The following is a 14,982-nucleotide window of genomic DNA, read 5'->3' as shown; positions in this document are numbered from 1 at the left end:
AAGCCCCATCTAAATGCTGATTCTTACATTAAGTATATTGTATTGCACACAATGTCAGTGCATTCCATGTCAATGCAATCATAAATCACCCTCAGACTCCTCTAGAAATTATGATAAATCTACCTATATTGCCACATGGTTGCTACGCCCTGGTCTGATGTTATAATAACCCTGTGCAAATCACTTTATTTTCATTGAGCAATCTTAATTCTGTTAATTGTGGTCTGAGAAGGCCTCTTTAATTATCAGTGGTGATGGAGCAGTGTCTAGTTAGCCTGGGCTCCAGATTTTAGGCAATAATCCAGCTGATGGTTTAGTTTCGTTGAGTTTAGCTTATTGTCACTTGTACAGTGTAAAGATTTTGTTGCATGCTAACCAGTCAGTGGAAAGACTATACATGATTAGTTGGGGCTTTAATGATGCATCTATGGACTTAATTACTTGCAGCATGGGAAATGCGCAATGTCTGCTTGGCTTTCTAAATCGGAGTAAAGTAAATGGCCATCATCAACATTCACCAAAAATGTTACTGACATTGTTAATTAATCAAAACTTTCTACCAAGGAGAAAGAGATGATTCCCCCTCATTGTGAATAAAGAACTTTGAAAAACAATAGAACATTGATGGCACAGGAGCAGTCCCTTCAGTCCACAATGTCTGTGCTGAACATGATGTCAGGTTGAACTATTTTCCTCTGCTGGCATATGATCCATAAACTCTGATCTGTTGTGCTGCTGCAAGGAAGAATTTCAATGGTCCAAAGATAGACACAAAATGCTGGCGTAATTCAGGGGGACAGGCAGAATCTCTGGAGAGAATGAATTTTAAGAATAAGAGGTGAGCCATTTAGAACAGAGATGAGGAAACACTTTTTCACACTGAGAATTGTGTAATTCTCTGCCTCAGAGGGCAGTGGAGGCCGGTTCTCTGGATACTTTCAAGAGAGAGCTAGATAGGGCTCTTAAAGATAGTGGAGTCAGGGGATAAGGGGAGAAGGCAGGTACGGGGTACTGATTGGGGATGATCAGCCATGATCACATTGAATGGCGGTGCTGGCTCGAAGGGCCGAATGGCCTACTCCTGCACCTATTGTCTATTGAATGTGTGACGTTTTGGGTCGAGACTCTTCTTCAGACCCTTTGTTCTGATGTGGGACATATGGCAATAAAACACTCTTGATTCTTGACTGAATATCCATTCGCCTATCTTGTCTTATTTGTCATCTTCCAAATATAACAGTGCACACAAATACAACCTCTCCCTCTGCTGTCTAGAATGAACCAGGGGCAAGACATTTAGAGTCACCCTGATCTGTAGTCACAAAACAAGCATCTAGGCACAACTTCACATCTCTTTGAAGAACCCACGCCTCTACAAACATTGTTACTATGTAAAGGGCCTGTCCCACTTTCACGAGGTAATTTACAAATTCTCCCGTGTTTTCCCCGATTCAAACTCGCAGAATGTTCGTAACGAGTCCGTAGGAGGTCGTAGGAATTTGTAGATATATCGTAGTGGCTTGTTATACTAGCTGTAGGTACTCGGGGCATCAGGTAAGTCGGGACGTTTTTTCTAGCCCGATGAAAAATGTCCACGAGTGAAAAAAATAGTCGAGATGAAAAAAATTGCAACTTTTTACTCATAGTTAGTTCGTGGGCAGACCTTAGTAGGTCATGAGGGAAGTCGTAGGTAGTCGTCGGTACTCGTAGATATTCGTGGGTACTCATAGCTCGGCAGCTGGACAGATAAAAAAAGGGGAGTGAAAAAAAGCTTAAGTCAACATCAGCATGTGACCTCTGTCACTCCAGTTCGTGAGCATATTCGTGGAAGGTCGTATGAGTTCGTAGACTACGAAAATCTTGATTTTTTTTTTTTTAGGTCCTTTAAATTCGGCAGAGGTTTTGGATTGAGTCGTGAAAGTGGGACAGGCGCTTAAGGCAAACATTAAACTGATGTTCTTAAAATATATCTGGGGAATAGGCCAGCCCATCTGAAGGCTTTCTCCGTTGCACTGCTTGTTGTACCATTGTGGCATTCTGCCCTCTGCAAACAAATTTGTCTGTCTGTCTTTCTGAGATGGAGTCTCTCTGTCTTTCTGAGCCGAATGGTCAAATGCACCCATTCGTATCTCAGATGGAGCTCCTATGCATCCCAATACCAGACCTTCGGTAAAACATTGCATGTCTTTCCTAAACCTCATCACCTGCTCTTCAATGCAGCGAAAAAAAACAAAAAAACAAATGCAAGTTGCGTGACAATGTGTGCTAGCTGAATTGGTGCTATTTGCCAGGGGTGCATCACATCAGTGATTACCCATGTCAGCAACTGCTTTCTGTGCGCATTGCAAAGTAGAAAACATGAGCAACCAGGTAAGCCAGTTTGTAGCAAGAATCACGCTTAAATACGCGTCATTGAAATTAAATTCAAGCTGGCATCCTCTGCAGTGCCAAAAATGCTGCAGGATAGACCAGTCCCTTTGGCAAAATTATTTTCAATAGCATAATCTGTTTAGGAGTTCTATTTATTTTTCAAAGGAGAAGATTGTCAGAATTTGATTGAATTGAGTTGGGTGTGTTCAGTGATTTAACCATTTACACGCAACCATCATCTCCATTTTTCTGCCCTGTATGTTGTTGGAAGGGCGATTTAATAATGGCATGACAAGGCCATTGAGAACATTAGCCACCAGTGAGGCCAACAATGTATCTTCTTAGCCAGAGATTTAAGAATTGAGGAATAACTCGAGCCGAACCAATAAAGAAGGTTGGTGAATTCAATGTCAAACCTAGCAGAGTTATAGAAATAGAACAAAACTTTTCAGACATAGAACAAAACGCAGCACAGAAAAATGAGATAAAAATGTAACAATTTATAATCTGACATCTGTTTAATATTTCTACTTTAGTTTGTAGATACAGCATGGAAACAGGCCCTTTGGCCCAACGAGTCTACGCCAACTATCAATCACATATTCACAATAGTTCTTGTTATCCCAATTTCTCGTCCACTCCCTACTCATTTGGGGTAATTTTACAGAGACCAATTAACCTAAAATCCACATGTCTTTGGGATGTGTGTGGAAATTGGAGCACCCAGAAGAAATCCACACGGTCACAGCGAGAACATGCAAACTCCACACAGACAGCAACCGAGGTCAGGATCGAACTCAAGTATTTTGTGCTGCAAGGCAGCATTTCAACAAGTTGCACCACTGTGTCTCCCATCTCCCCAATTAAAATGGCTCACCACCTGAAGAAATAAGGCTCCAGGCTCTTATTTATACATTTTTGAGGCCAGGGAAACTGATGGGCAATAATCAACAATCATTATATCATTAAAATGTTACTGACATTGTTAATTACCATATAACTTTCTGTGGCAAGTTTAAGAAACAAGTATTATGCAAACCACAGGACTGCATGTCAATTGCAGGGAGATTTTCACAAAGTGAACAGTGCAGATTAACCAACAATTTGTGATAATCTGTGCAGCGTTAGTTGTTCAGCAAATTCCATCCAATTAACTTTTTGCTTTGGGCGGAGGTGAGGAGGACTTTCCATGTGAGAAACACTCACACAAAATTCCAGATGGTAAAACAGGATTCAAAGTTAATTAATCAAAATTAATTATCAAATTATGATTCATATGCTTAGTATTTAATTATTGCTTAATTCATTCTGAGTGGATGAAGAAGGAACCCCAATAATACTAAACAATTTAGTGGCATCCATATTCAGAAAAAGTGCTGAACTCTCCTTTGTAGCAAGGAAGTAGGAATAGGAACTCTTTAGAATAAACTCTCATGGAAAAGAACTATGATTTAGAATGGGCTATTTAGAAATGTACTTGAAATATAGTACAGTTTTCTCCTAAAGCATTCCACTTTAGTATCAAGATCCACCTTCTTTGGATCTTTCTGCTGTCACTATCTAGTTAAATGTGGCATTTAATGCAACAAAGAGTGCTGAAGTAAGTCAGTGAGTCATGCAGCATCTCTGAAGAACAAGGATCTGTGACAATTCTGATAGCAATGTCACCTATCCATGTTCTCCAGAGATGCTGCCTGAACCAGCACTTTGCGCTTTAAAAAATAATAAACCAGCGTTCCTCGTTTCTAATGTTGTGGCATTATTGTCCTTGTTCAATATCCATTTATTTAAATCAGATCCCTAAGGAGCAATTGATATTCTAGCCCTACATGATTATCGAAAAAAGCTAGCATAAAGGTCAGGACCTCATTTCCAATTAATTTGCCAGACTCCCATATGAGTCTGATGGATGCCTTGCAGATTATGAACCAAAATATTAGAGTAAATAAGTGAGAATCACTTTTTAATGATAACCAAGGGGGCAATTTGAGAATGAACATGTATTGATGCAATTTAATGCCATTTATCTATTATTATTATTATTATTATTATTATTATTATTATTATTATTATTATTATTATTATTATTATTATTATTATTATTATTATTATTATTATTATTATTATTATTATTATAATTATTATTATTATTATAAAACTAAAACTCTCACCTTGTTATCTGCAGGTTTATGTTGTTTCTCTATTTGCACATAAATGGTACATGATAGCGCTATGATTTTTGGACCACCTTACTCACCATTGTCCTGTGCTGTAAATGAAACAAGTTTTGTTCAGATCGATGGTATATTTTAAAATATATTAAGGTTTAAAAATTTTTAAATTAAAACATCGACCCCTCCCGCGCTTGCGCAGTCGGGGAAGAGTTCCCATGCGCATCTTTACAGACATCGCAGAGGGCACCCGACGGGTCCTCAGCGGTGCCTACACAGTTGGGGTCTTTCCAGCATTGAGATCGCCATCTTCTTTTTAACAACGGCGACACAGGTAAGATTTTAAAAACAGCATTTTACTGCTACTCCGGGCCCGCGGGGATCTGCCGCCTTGGCACTGAGGCTGGGGCGGCTGGCTCCAGGGATGGGGAGAGGCCACGCCGATGATCCGGGGCCTGGGCGCTGAGACTGGCTCTCCACTGGGCCCACGGGGATCCATCGCCTTGGCGCTGAGGCTGGGGCTGCGTATGCGGGCGGCGGCGGCCGGCTCCAGCGATGGAGAGAGGTCAAGCCGACGATCCGTGGCCTGGGCATTGAAGCTGGCTCTGAGGCCAACGACAGCTGCTGCTCCTGCTGCTGCTCCGGGCCCTTGTGGTGGCCTGAAGCCACGCCGAGGATCCAAGGCTTGGCGCTGAGCCTGGCTCTGAGGCCGATGGTTGCTGCTCCTCCGGGCATGCAAGGGGAGAAAGGAGCGACACCCTCGAGATCCTGGGGAGGTGAGGAGGGAGAGTGGGGGGAATTGAGGGAGAGAAGGGGTTAGGGAGGGAGAGGGGGGGATGTGGGGGAGGTGAGAAGGGAGAGTGGGGGAGGAGGGGAAATAGAGGGAGAGGAAGAGGGAGTGGGGGAGGTAGGGAATGGGAAATAGAGGGTGAGGAGGGATAGTGGGAGGTGATGAGTGGGGGAGGTGGGAGATAGAGGGATAGGAGGGGGTAGGGAAGAGGAGTTATGGAGGGAGGGAGTGACTGAGGGCAGGGGGAAGGAGAGGGAGGGAGAGGTGAGGGAGGGATTGGGGAGGGGAGGAAGAGGGGGGGAAAGAAGAGGGAGGGTGAAGAGGAGGGGGAGGGAGTGCTGGGGATGAGGGGAAATGAGCCGCGCCTGCACAGTTGGAGGCTATGGGTGAGTGGCGGAATATTGCGTTGGGGAACGGGTTGCGTTGGGGGACCAGGCCTCCCGTGTGATAGGGACCCAACGGGTCCCACTTAGTCTGGTGGATAACTAAATTCATGATGTAATTAAGGAACCTGACTGCTAACTGACAAAGGTAGACAGTCTGCAATATGTAGTGAGGTAACTAAAATTGAAATTCATTAAATTATATTCAAACCAAACATCTGTTCTAGCTCCAAATTTGATGCCAAATTATCAGGGAGCGCAGTAACAAACCATTTCTTATCGAATCTCCTTGGGATTCTCACAATCAGTATATAATGACAAAAGAGAAGCTAGACCACCATTATGGTATGGCACCTTCATTGTTTTTATGACATTCCAAAATATTTTACAGCTGACAAATTATATTTTGATCCTTATTTGCTGTTGGAAAAACTCAAAGCCACTCTGTGCTCAGCACTCCTCCATAAATATAAATGTGATCATTTGTTTTAATGATATTGATTGAGGATAATTATTAACTAGACAACAAAGCTGATTCTCCTGCTCATCTTTAAAATAGTGATGTGTTACGAATGGTCAACTTATGGGTGTTTGCAGAAATCCCTTTGACTCTTTGGGTGTGTGCCTTTTATTCACAAATATATTTTGTTGCTGCAATTTATAGCACGCCACTCTCTGTCCAGGGGAACATATTGCAGCAAGATTACATTAGATTTTACCCAACTTTCTCAATTTGCAAAGTGTTACTTAAATGAATGTTTTCCAGAAATGCATCCCTCTTGTAAGGACTGTCAGAAGGATTTCAATCAGGGCTCCTCTCATTTTTACACTGAATTGAAGTGGATTAGTTGATGATATTTACACATTTTAAAGTGGAAGACATCACAAGCACCTTTATTTATACAGACAATTAGATAGTGAATGCTTTCCGATGTGTAAGATATTCCAACAATGTTGTGAGAGGTGCATGGATCAAAAGACTTGTACATTATATTCATATGCTGTTAATGCCACCCCCAACATAAATCTGTATCCAACGATGCAGGTGAACATCTATCACCGATGGCCAGAGCAATGAATGGATTACAAATAGAAGCTTCTGATTTTCCAAAAGGAATGCAACATAAATATTGCTGCAAACATCAAATGAAATTTAATTAGGGTATTATAAATATAATAACAGCATGAACTCACTGCACTTGAAATCTTCTGACATGAAGTATTCAAAGCTTGGCAAATATACAATAAACTGTAGCAGAGGTAATGAACCTGATTACATATATTAAAAACAGATAGAAACAAAAAGGAACATTGCCAAGTGATTTTGCGTAGCTAGGATCTGGAAAGCCTGCCCTTACAGATCCTGTTTGAAACTACAAAGTCAATTTACAAGAAGATAGTCAATGTACGTAACCTGAGCTCTTGGTTAATTCGATTAGCTATTATACAACTTATGTATATTTGGTGGGGTCGGTTAAAGCCTAAGGTTAAATGAATTAACTCTTTTAAAGGAGCATTATAATCTCAATGAGCAGGTTTCAGAACTCTCTCAAATTCTCAACCACATTATGTGTCTGTAATAGACTAATTGTTCCCAACATATAATAAAAATATTTTAAATCTTAGGTTTCTTACAAATGCCAATGAAAATAAAAAATTATTGCTAGTGCCTTGTTTTTTTCTTATTTCCGATTGATAGAGGAAGCCCATCAAGTCTGAGCTTGTTCTCAGAGTAATCCCAATGATCCAATTCCCTTGCTTATTTTCTGTAACCTATTCCGTCAAACATGCCCATTAACCATCACCAGCACCCTGGCTCCACAAATCAAATTGTTTCACTGGCCACCCAGGGTTAATTTACAGCGGCAATTTCCCTACAACCAGCTCATCTTTGGGATGTGGGAGGAACCGAGAGCACCTGGAGGAACTGCACATGAAAAGGGAGAACTTGCAAACTCCACGAAGAGAGCACCAGATGTCAGATCATAGAATCATGGAGTTATACAGCATGGAAACAGGCCGTTCAGTCGAACATCAACGCATTAGCGATAGAGTCAGAGCAGCAGCGGCAGATTTCAAAGGCAGCCGGTGAATTGGTTGAGTGAGTCCATCTCCTTAGAAACGAGGAACTTCACATGCTGGCTTACCAAGGGAAGACACAAAATGCAGAAGTAACTCAGTGGTGCAGGCCACATCCCTGGAGAACATGGATAACTGATGTTGTGTGGCAGGACCCTTCTTCAGACTGGTTGCAGGGGTGGGAGGAAAGAAAACTAGAAGAGTGGAGGAACAAAAGGCAGCAGTTGAATTGGTTGATCATATTTCATACTGCCCCGACAAAACCAACAGCATAATCAAGGACCAGTCCCACACCAGTCACTCCCTCTTCTCCCCGCTCCCATCAGGCAAGAGGTACAGAATTTTGAAAACACTTATCTCCAGATTCAGGGACAGTTTCTTCCAGGCTGTCATCAGGCAACTGAACCGTCCTCTCACCAGTTAGTGTGGTCCTGACCCCCCCCCCCATCTACCACTTTGGAGACCTTTGAACTATCTCTAATCAGACTTTATCGGACTTTATCTTAAACTAAACTAAATATGGTGAATTTGAAACATTCACAGTTACATTTGCTTGCCAGATTGAAACTGGAAACTCCTTGCTCCCTTTGTAAGAGCCAAATACAGTGGCATAGAGTCATAGAGTTATAAAATGATACAGAGTGGAAACAGACCCTTTGGCCCAACTTGCCCACATCAACCAACATGTCTCAATTACATTAGTCCCATCTGCCCGCTTTTAGTTCATATCCCTCCATACCTGTCCTATCCACAGGGCCGGCCTTAAGCCAATTGGACCAATTGCTCCCAATTGGGCCTCGCGCCTAAGGGGGCCCCGCGCTAGACTGGTGGGCAACACACTCTATCCCCTCAGCAGCAACCCCAGTAGGTGAAATTCCTCACCGACAACAACACAGCCCCGCGGTTAACTCTCAATACTGTCACCGGTACCAATGATGGAAATCGGGGGGGGTACGCAGAGGGACGGCGTTCCCCTACTTTTCAGTTTCCAGCTCGGGTTTAATGAGTACTGCAGAAAGATTGAAGTTGTTTATCACTTGATTCAACTGAGACGAAAACGATTTGTGAACTGACACTGTTAGCACTTGTTAACAGCCAGTAGTTAACACGTAGTTATACAATGTGTCATCAATACATCAATCTGCATTCCTCAGTCAATATAATTGTGTTTTGACCAATAGTAAAAATGGCAGCGCCTTGCTTGGCTGCGGCTGCACTGGCTCCCAATAGCAATAGAATTTTAACAGTAAATAACTTACTTAGTCCGGAAAGTTTGAAGGTCACTGTTCAGTGTGATGGGGTGCAGGTGGTGTGTGACTGTCAGTTCGTGTTGGAACTGCGTACGTCCAGCAGGTCAGCGGTCATGGATCCGGCCACTCTGGATACTCTACGGAGTCTCAGACTGCTGCATCGGCTGGAACCAGCGGCCCACAAAGCTGCGGAGTCTCCTACCAGCACTGGCCGCACTCGGAGGAGACTGTGCAACAAGAAGCAGAAGCACGGAACTCGGGGAGAGGGGGGAGGGGGTGGGCTAACGGCGAAACTAAAGGCTAACTCCTGCAGAACACAGCTTCCATCTATTCTGCTCGCTAATGTCCGCTCCTTGGAGAGTAAGTTGGAGACTTGAGGCTGGATTTGGTAACCAAACGGGAGGTGACGTGGTTAAACTCCTCTGTTCCCGACGGCGCTATTAGCGTGGAGGGGCTAACAATATTCCGGTCGGACAGGAGCTGCGCTCTCAGTGGGAAATGGTGGGGTGTGCATTTACACTAATAACAGCTGGTGTAATAATGCCACAGTGGTCTCAAATCATTGCTCCCCAGACATTGTGTTTTTGACAATAAAGTGCAGACCCTTCTATTTGCCCAGGGAATTTACTATCATTACCATCACAGCCGTGTACATCCCCTCCAGTGCAAACTCTAAGGAGGCCCTGAATGCTCTTTATCGTTCCATCAGTGACTTGCAAACTATACACCCAGATGGTGCTTTCATTGTTGCTGGGGATTTTAACCAGGCCAACATGAAGACTGTTCTCCCACATTACTACCAGCATGTGGACGTTGCAACCAGGGGGGTGAACACACTGGACCTAGCCTATACAAACATCAAGAAGACATGTGCCCCGCCCCCACCTTGGCTCCTCATATCTCTGTGATGCTAATTCCTGTATACAGGCCCCTGCTCACCAGAGAAAACCCCACTGTGAAGCAGGTTAGGGTCTGGCCAGAGGGAGCTATGACAGCATTACAGGGCTGCTTTAAGTGCACGGACTGGGACATGTTCAAGAAGGCTGCAACTGACAATCAACACACCAACTTAGAGGAGTATGCTGCGTCTGTGTCTGCTTACATGGAAAAGTGCATAGAGGATGTCTGTGTCACCAAGACCATCACTATACGGGCCAACCAGAAAACCTGGATGACCCCTGAAGTACGTGGAATGCTGAGAGCACGAAATGCCGCATTCAAATCCGGTGACTTGGTGGCACTCAGATCCGCAAGAGCCAACCTGAACTGAGTCATCAGGCTAGCAAAGCGCGCCCATGGTCAGAAAATCCAGACCCTAAAATTCATGACCCCATGAACACCAGGAACATGTGGCAGGGAATCCAAACCATCATGGACTATAAGACTGCTCCACCACCCTGTGAAGACATCATAAACTTCCTCAATGAACTCAATAAATATTTGGACAGTTCGAGGCATTCAACAACACACCTGCGAGGAAAGGTATTCCTCACTATGATGAACAGGCACTCAGTCTTGATACAGTGGATGTCCGGAGGACCCTAAAAGGAGTGAACACACGGAAGGCCTCAGGCCCTGATAACATACCAGGTCGGGTGCTCAGGGAATGTGCTGATCAGCTGGCACATGTCCTTACTGACATCTTCAACACCTCGCTGAACCAGGCTGTTGTCCCATAATGTTTCAAGACTGCCACCATCATACCAGTGCCAAAAAGCAAATTGCGTTCATTGGGTCTCAGCACCCCCTTGTGTAACTGGCTGCTGGACTTCCTCACTGACAGACCCCAGTCAGTGCGGGTTGGAAACAACACCTCTAACATCATTTCTCTGAGCACCGGCTCCCCTCAGGGCTGCGTCCCGAGTCCACTGCTGTTTACCCTGATGACCCACGACTGTTGTGCCAGGTTTAGTACAAACCACATCATGAAGTACGCAAATGACACAACAGTGGTGGGCCTTATCCGGGACGACAATGAACTGGCTTACAGGGAGGAGGTGAAACAACTGGTGGACTGGTGTATCACGAACAATCTGATCCTGAATGTTGACAAAACAAAGGAGGTCATCGTTGACTTCAGAAGAAACCGGCACAGTCGCACACTACTACACATTAATGACATAGATGTGGAGTTGGTCAATAGCACTAAGTTCCTGGGGGTATGACCTGGTCACAAAACATCGCATCACAAGTTAAGAGAGCGCAGCAGCGTTTGCACTTTCTGCATCGGATGAGAAGAGCTCACCTCCCCCATCCCGTCCTCACTACTTTCTACAGGGGCACCATAGAGAGCATTTTGACCAGCTGCATCTCTGTCTGGTTTGGGGACTGCAAAGCCTCCGACTGGAAGTCCGTGCAGAGAGTGGTGAGGACGACTGAAAAAATCATCGGGACTTCTCTTCCTTCAATCTGGGACATTGCGTGCAAACGTTGCTTGTCCAAGGCCAACAGCATTATAAAAGTCCCCACACATCTCCATCATGGACTGTTCACTCTGCTGCCCTCGGGCAAAAGGTATCGCAGTATAAGGAGCAGAACGGCCAGGTTTTGCAACAGCTTCTTCCCCCGAGCCATCAAACTCTTGAATTCCATATAATGTGCCGCCACTATTATCTATTTTATCTTTTTATCTATTTTATCTTTCATCTAATTTATCCTTTTGTTATTTTATGTTGCACGGTGAGCCAGATGCAACGAAATTTCATTCAGACTTGCATTTGTTGGTGTATTTTCGAATGACAATAAAGTCTTTGATTGATTGATTGATTGATTGATTGATTGATTGATTGAAGTATTAATAACACCATGTTTCTTTGAATAAAATTCACGGCAGAACTTACTGTCATTAAGGGCTCCGGACCGCTAGCACAGGCTTCTTCTGTGCAGGTACAGTCATTCACCCACGTTATTTTAAGAAGGAACTGCAAATGCTGGAACAATCGAAGGTATACAAAAATGGTGGAGAAACTCAGCGTGTAAGGCAGAAGAAGGTCTCCTCCTCTCTTTATTTCTCTTCTCTGTTTCCCAAACGTCAACTACCTTTCAGTCTAGTTATTTAAGGGCCTGTCCCACTTGGGCAACCTAATCTGCGAGTTTAAAAGAGTTTGCCCTGGACTCAAACTCGCAGCATGGTCGACATGAGGTCCTAGGAGGTCATGTGAGGTCGCTGGAACTCTCCTTCATGCTCGAAGGAAGTTCCCGAATACTTGCGGCCTCAGCTAGGTCGCGGAACAAATTTCAGCATATTGAAAATTTTTCCGCGTGTAAAATTTGGTCGGCATGGGTCTTTTTGACTCATAGTGCAGTGGAGCAGGGTCGCTATTAACTGGCAGGCAGTCAAGGGCAGCCGTAGGCAATCTCCTTCGCTGACCGGGCATTTTGATTGGCTCTTGGATGGTTCAGGGCAAGAAGACCTACCGGTAGGTAAAATGCCCGCTAAACTTTATATACTTCTTAAAAGTCTCTCCCCCCCCACCTCGAGAAAAAAAAAAAAGAGAGCGCAAAAGCGAAGAACATCCTCTACCCTTCTCTTCTCCCCCCCTTTCTCTCCCTCCTTCTCTTCCGCCCCCACCTCTCTCTCCCCCCCCCTTCTCTCCACCCCCCCCTTCTCTCATCCCCTTCTCTCCCCCCCCCACCCCTCCACGCTCTCTAAAGGACTATCCATACACCTGTGGCAGCCGTTTACCTTCCTCGTCATCATGCAGGCAGCGCTCCTCCGCTTTCTCTGGCCCCCACCTTCCGCGATGTTTTTGTTTTGTGTGTGTGTGTGCGGTCGGTAAATGCAGCTCACGGTTCGGTTGATGCAGCTCGCGGTTTCAATGCGGCCGGTCGATCCAGCTCGAGGCTTCCCAGGAGAGTGCCCTCGAGCTTGAAAGTTGAAGACACAATCTTCTGGACCCGCAGATTAGGTCGACCATGTGGGACAGGCCCTTTAGGATTTTTGTACCCGTCATTTAGGGATGTTTTATGAAATTTTTTAAAATAAGTTTATGCGTGTTGTTTTCTCTCTCTCCTTCAAGGTTAGTTCTTCTGTTTGCCTTTATTTACTTCAGTTTTATTTAGTGTCATTTATCATGTTGTGGTTGTAGCTTTTGAACGATTTAAACGTATCGGATTTTTAAAATTCATATAAATTCATAGCGTTGCCTGAGCGCCAAATCCCTTCAGCTGTACCTGCAACTGAAGCTACGGGTTGATTAGTAGACCTTGAAGAGGCATTGACACTTTGTTTTTATGCAGAGGGGTAATAGAGAAGGGCTCTGGACCGCGAGCTCACTGACTGAATGATACAGACGTCCTGACTGAAAATCACACCCTTCCGATCAATTATTTTAGGATAAGCCTTTCTAGAGAACATGCTACTTTTTGCTTTGTCCATTTTCAAAATATAGAATTTTGAATTTGGTGTTTGATTTGTACAAGGAGACTACAAAGCTCGTAATATCTATTTTTTTACACACTGTAACTTTCTACATTTCTACTTTTGGGTATGTATTTGGCAATTATGGCTCATGGAATATTCTCCCACACTACTAGTTATATTCGTAACAACAGATTTAAATACATGAAATTTTCGATCTTTCCCAACCCCTTAAAAAAATGCCTGAAGAAGGGACCCAACCATAAACGTCGCCTAGCTATTCCTTCCATAGATAGACACAAAATGCTGGAGTAACTCAGCGTGTCAGGCAGCATCTCTGGAGAGAAGGAATATGTGATGTTTTGGGTCGAGACCCTTCTTTGGACCCTCCATAGATCCAGCCTGACCTGCTGAGATCTCCAGCACTTTATGTTTTGCTCTTAAAATAAATCCGTGGTCCGTTGAAGAAACAACACAATAGACCACTCTTGAAGTGCAAATTTTGCTGTACACTGTGGTATTATGGAATAATAGTGTAAGGACAGGCTGCAGTGACGGCATCCGGGCTGAAGAGGGCGCTGTGGGGCGGAACCGGAGGTTGGGCTGAGGAGAGGCCCGGGCCTGCACACGAGGCTGCTGCTGCTGTACAGAGTTGCTAAATAAAGACAGACTCCGATTACGTCGTTGTACGAGCCTTATTATACGCACAACATGACATGGTGTCAGAAGTGGGATGTTAGTTGGCTACAGCTAGACAGAGACCTAACCCTTGGAACTGCTATAACAACTGCTATAACAAAGACAAGGCAGTCTGAAGAAGTTAGACGACAGCGGTCTGACTTAAGAGGGGAAAATAGCGGTGCTAGCAAGTGCTCTAATGTTGATGCTGTGCATGCTAAAAGCTACAGAAAACCCAAATTTCCCTCAAAGCCTCAGCCACAAGCACAAACACCAGGCAAAAATAAACTTAATACACGGCCACAGCCAGGTTCAAAGGCCTGTTATAGATGTGGAAAAATGCCCTCGCATGGAATATTGGAATGCCCTGCTAAAGATGCTGTGTGTCACAACTGTGGCAAAAAGGGACATTATGGCAAAGTGTGCAGAAACAGTGCAAAATCTCTCAATGCTGTCACTACAGAGGAAGAAGAGTGCTTTTTCCTGGGAGCCGTGGATGCTGGAAAAGACCCGTGGACGGTGCAGCTACAAGTGAGACAAAAAAAAGTGTGCTTTAAAATAGACACTGGTGCTGATGTCACCACCATGCCAGCTGAGGTGTACCATGACATTACAGGGGGGCATGATGTGAAGCACCTGGCAGTGTCGACACGCCCATTGTTTGGGCCAGGGGGCAATGCACTCTCTGTCCTGGGTGTAGCCAGAGAAACACTGCGCAGAGGCAAAAAGACAGCCATAGAGAACATTTATGTAGTAGAAGACCTGCACACTGCACTGTTAGGAAGGCCTGCCATAGAACGGCTTCAGCTTGTGTGCAGGGTTGACAGCATCACCTTGGAATCAGTGAAACAACAATATCCGAAGCTGTGTAGCGGCTTGGGTCTTGTTCGGAGGCCATACT

The 14,982-nt window shown here is 44.3% G+C and overlaps 1 long non-coding RNA gene across 1 annotated transcript; it reads left to right on the top strand.

Annotated features, from left to right (window-relative positions):
- Window positions 1–3,958: 3,958 nt before the first annotated feature.
- Window positions 3,959–13,767, top strand: LOC116978145. Its single transcript, XR_004413387.1, has 3 exons — window positions 3,959–3,974; window positions 9,573–9,575; window positions 13,724–13,767. It is a non-coding gene; the product is annotated as an uncharacterized LOC116978145 (long non-coding RNA).
- Window positions 13,768–14,982: the final 1,215 nt, after the last annotated feature.

Source organism: Amblyraja radiata, chromosome 10 (genome assembly GCF_010909765.2).
Source record: "Amblyraja radiata isolate CabotCenter1 chromosome 10, sAmbRad1.1.pri, whole genome shotgun sequence".
Lineage (NCBI taxonomy): Eukaryota > Metazoa > Chordata > Chondrichthyes > Rajiformes > Rajidae > Amblyraja > Amblyraja radiata.
This window is presented reverse-complemented; position numbering and strand designations above follow the sequence as displayed.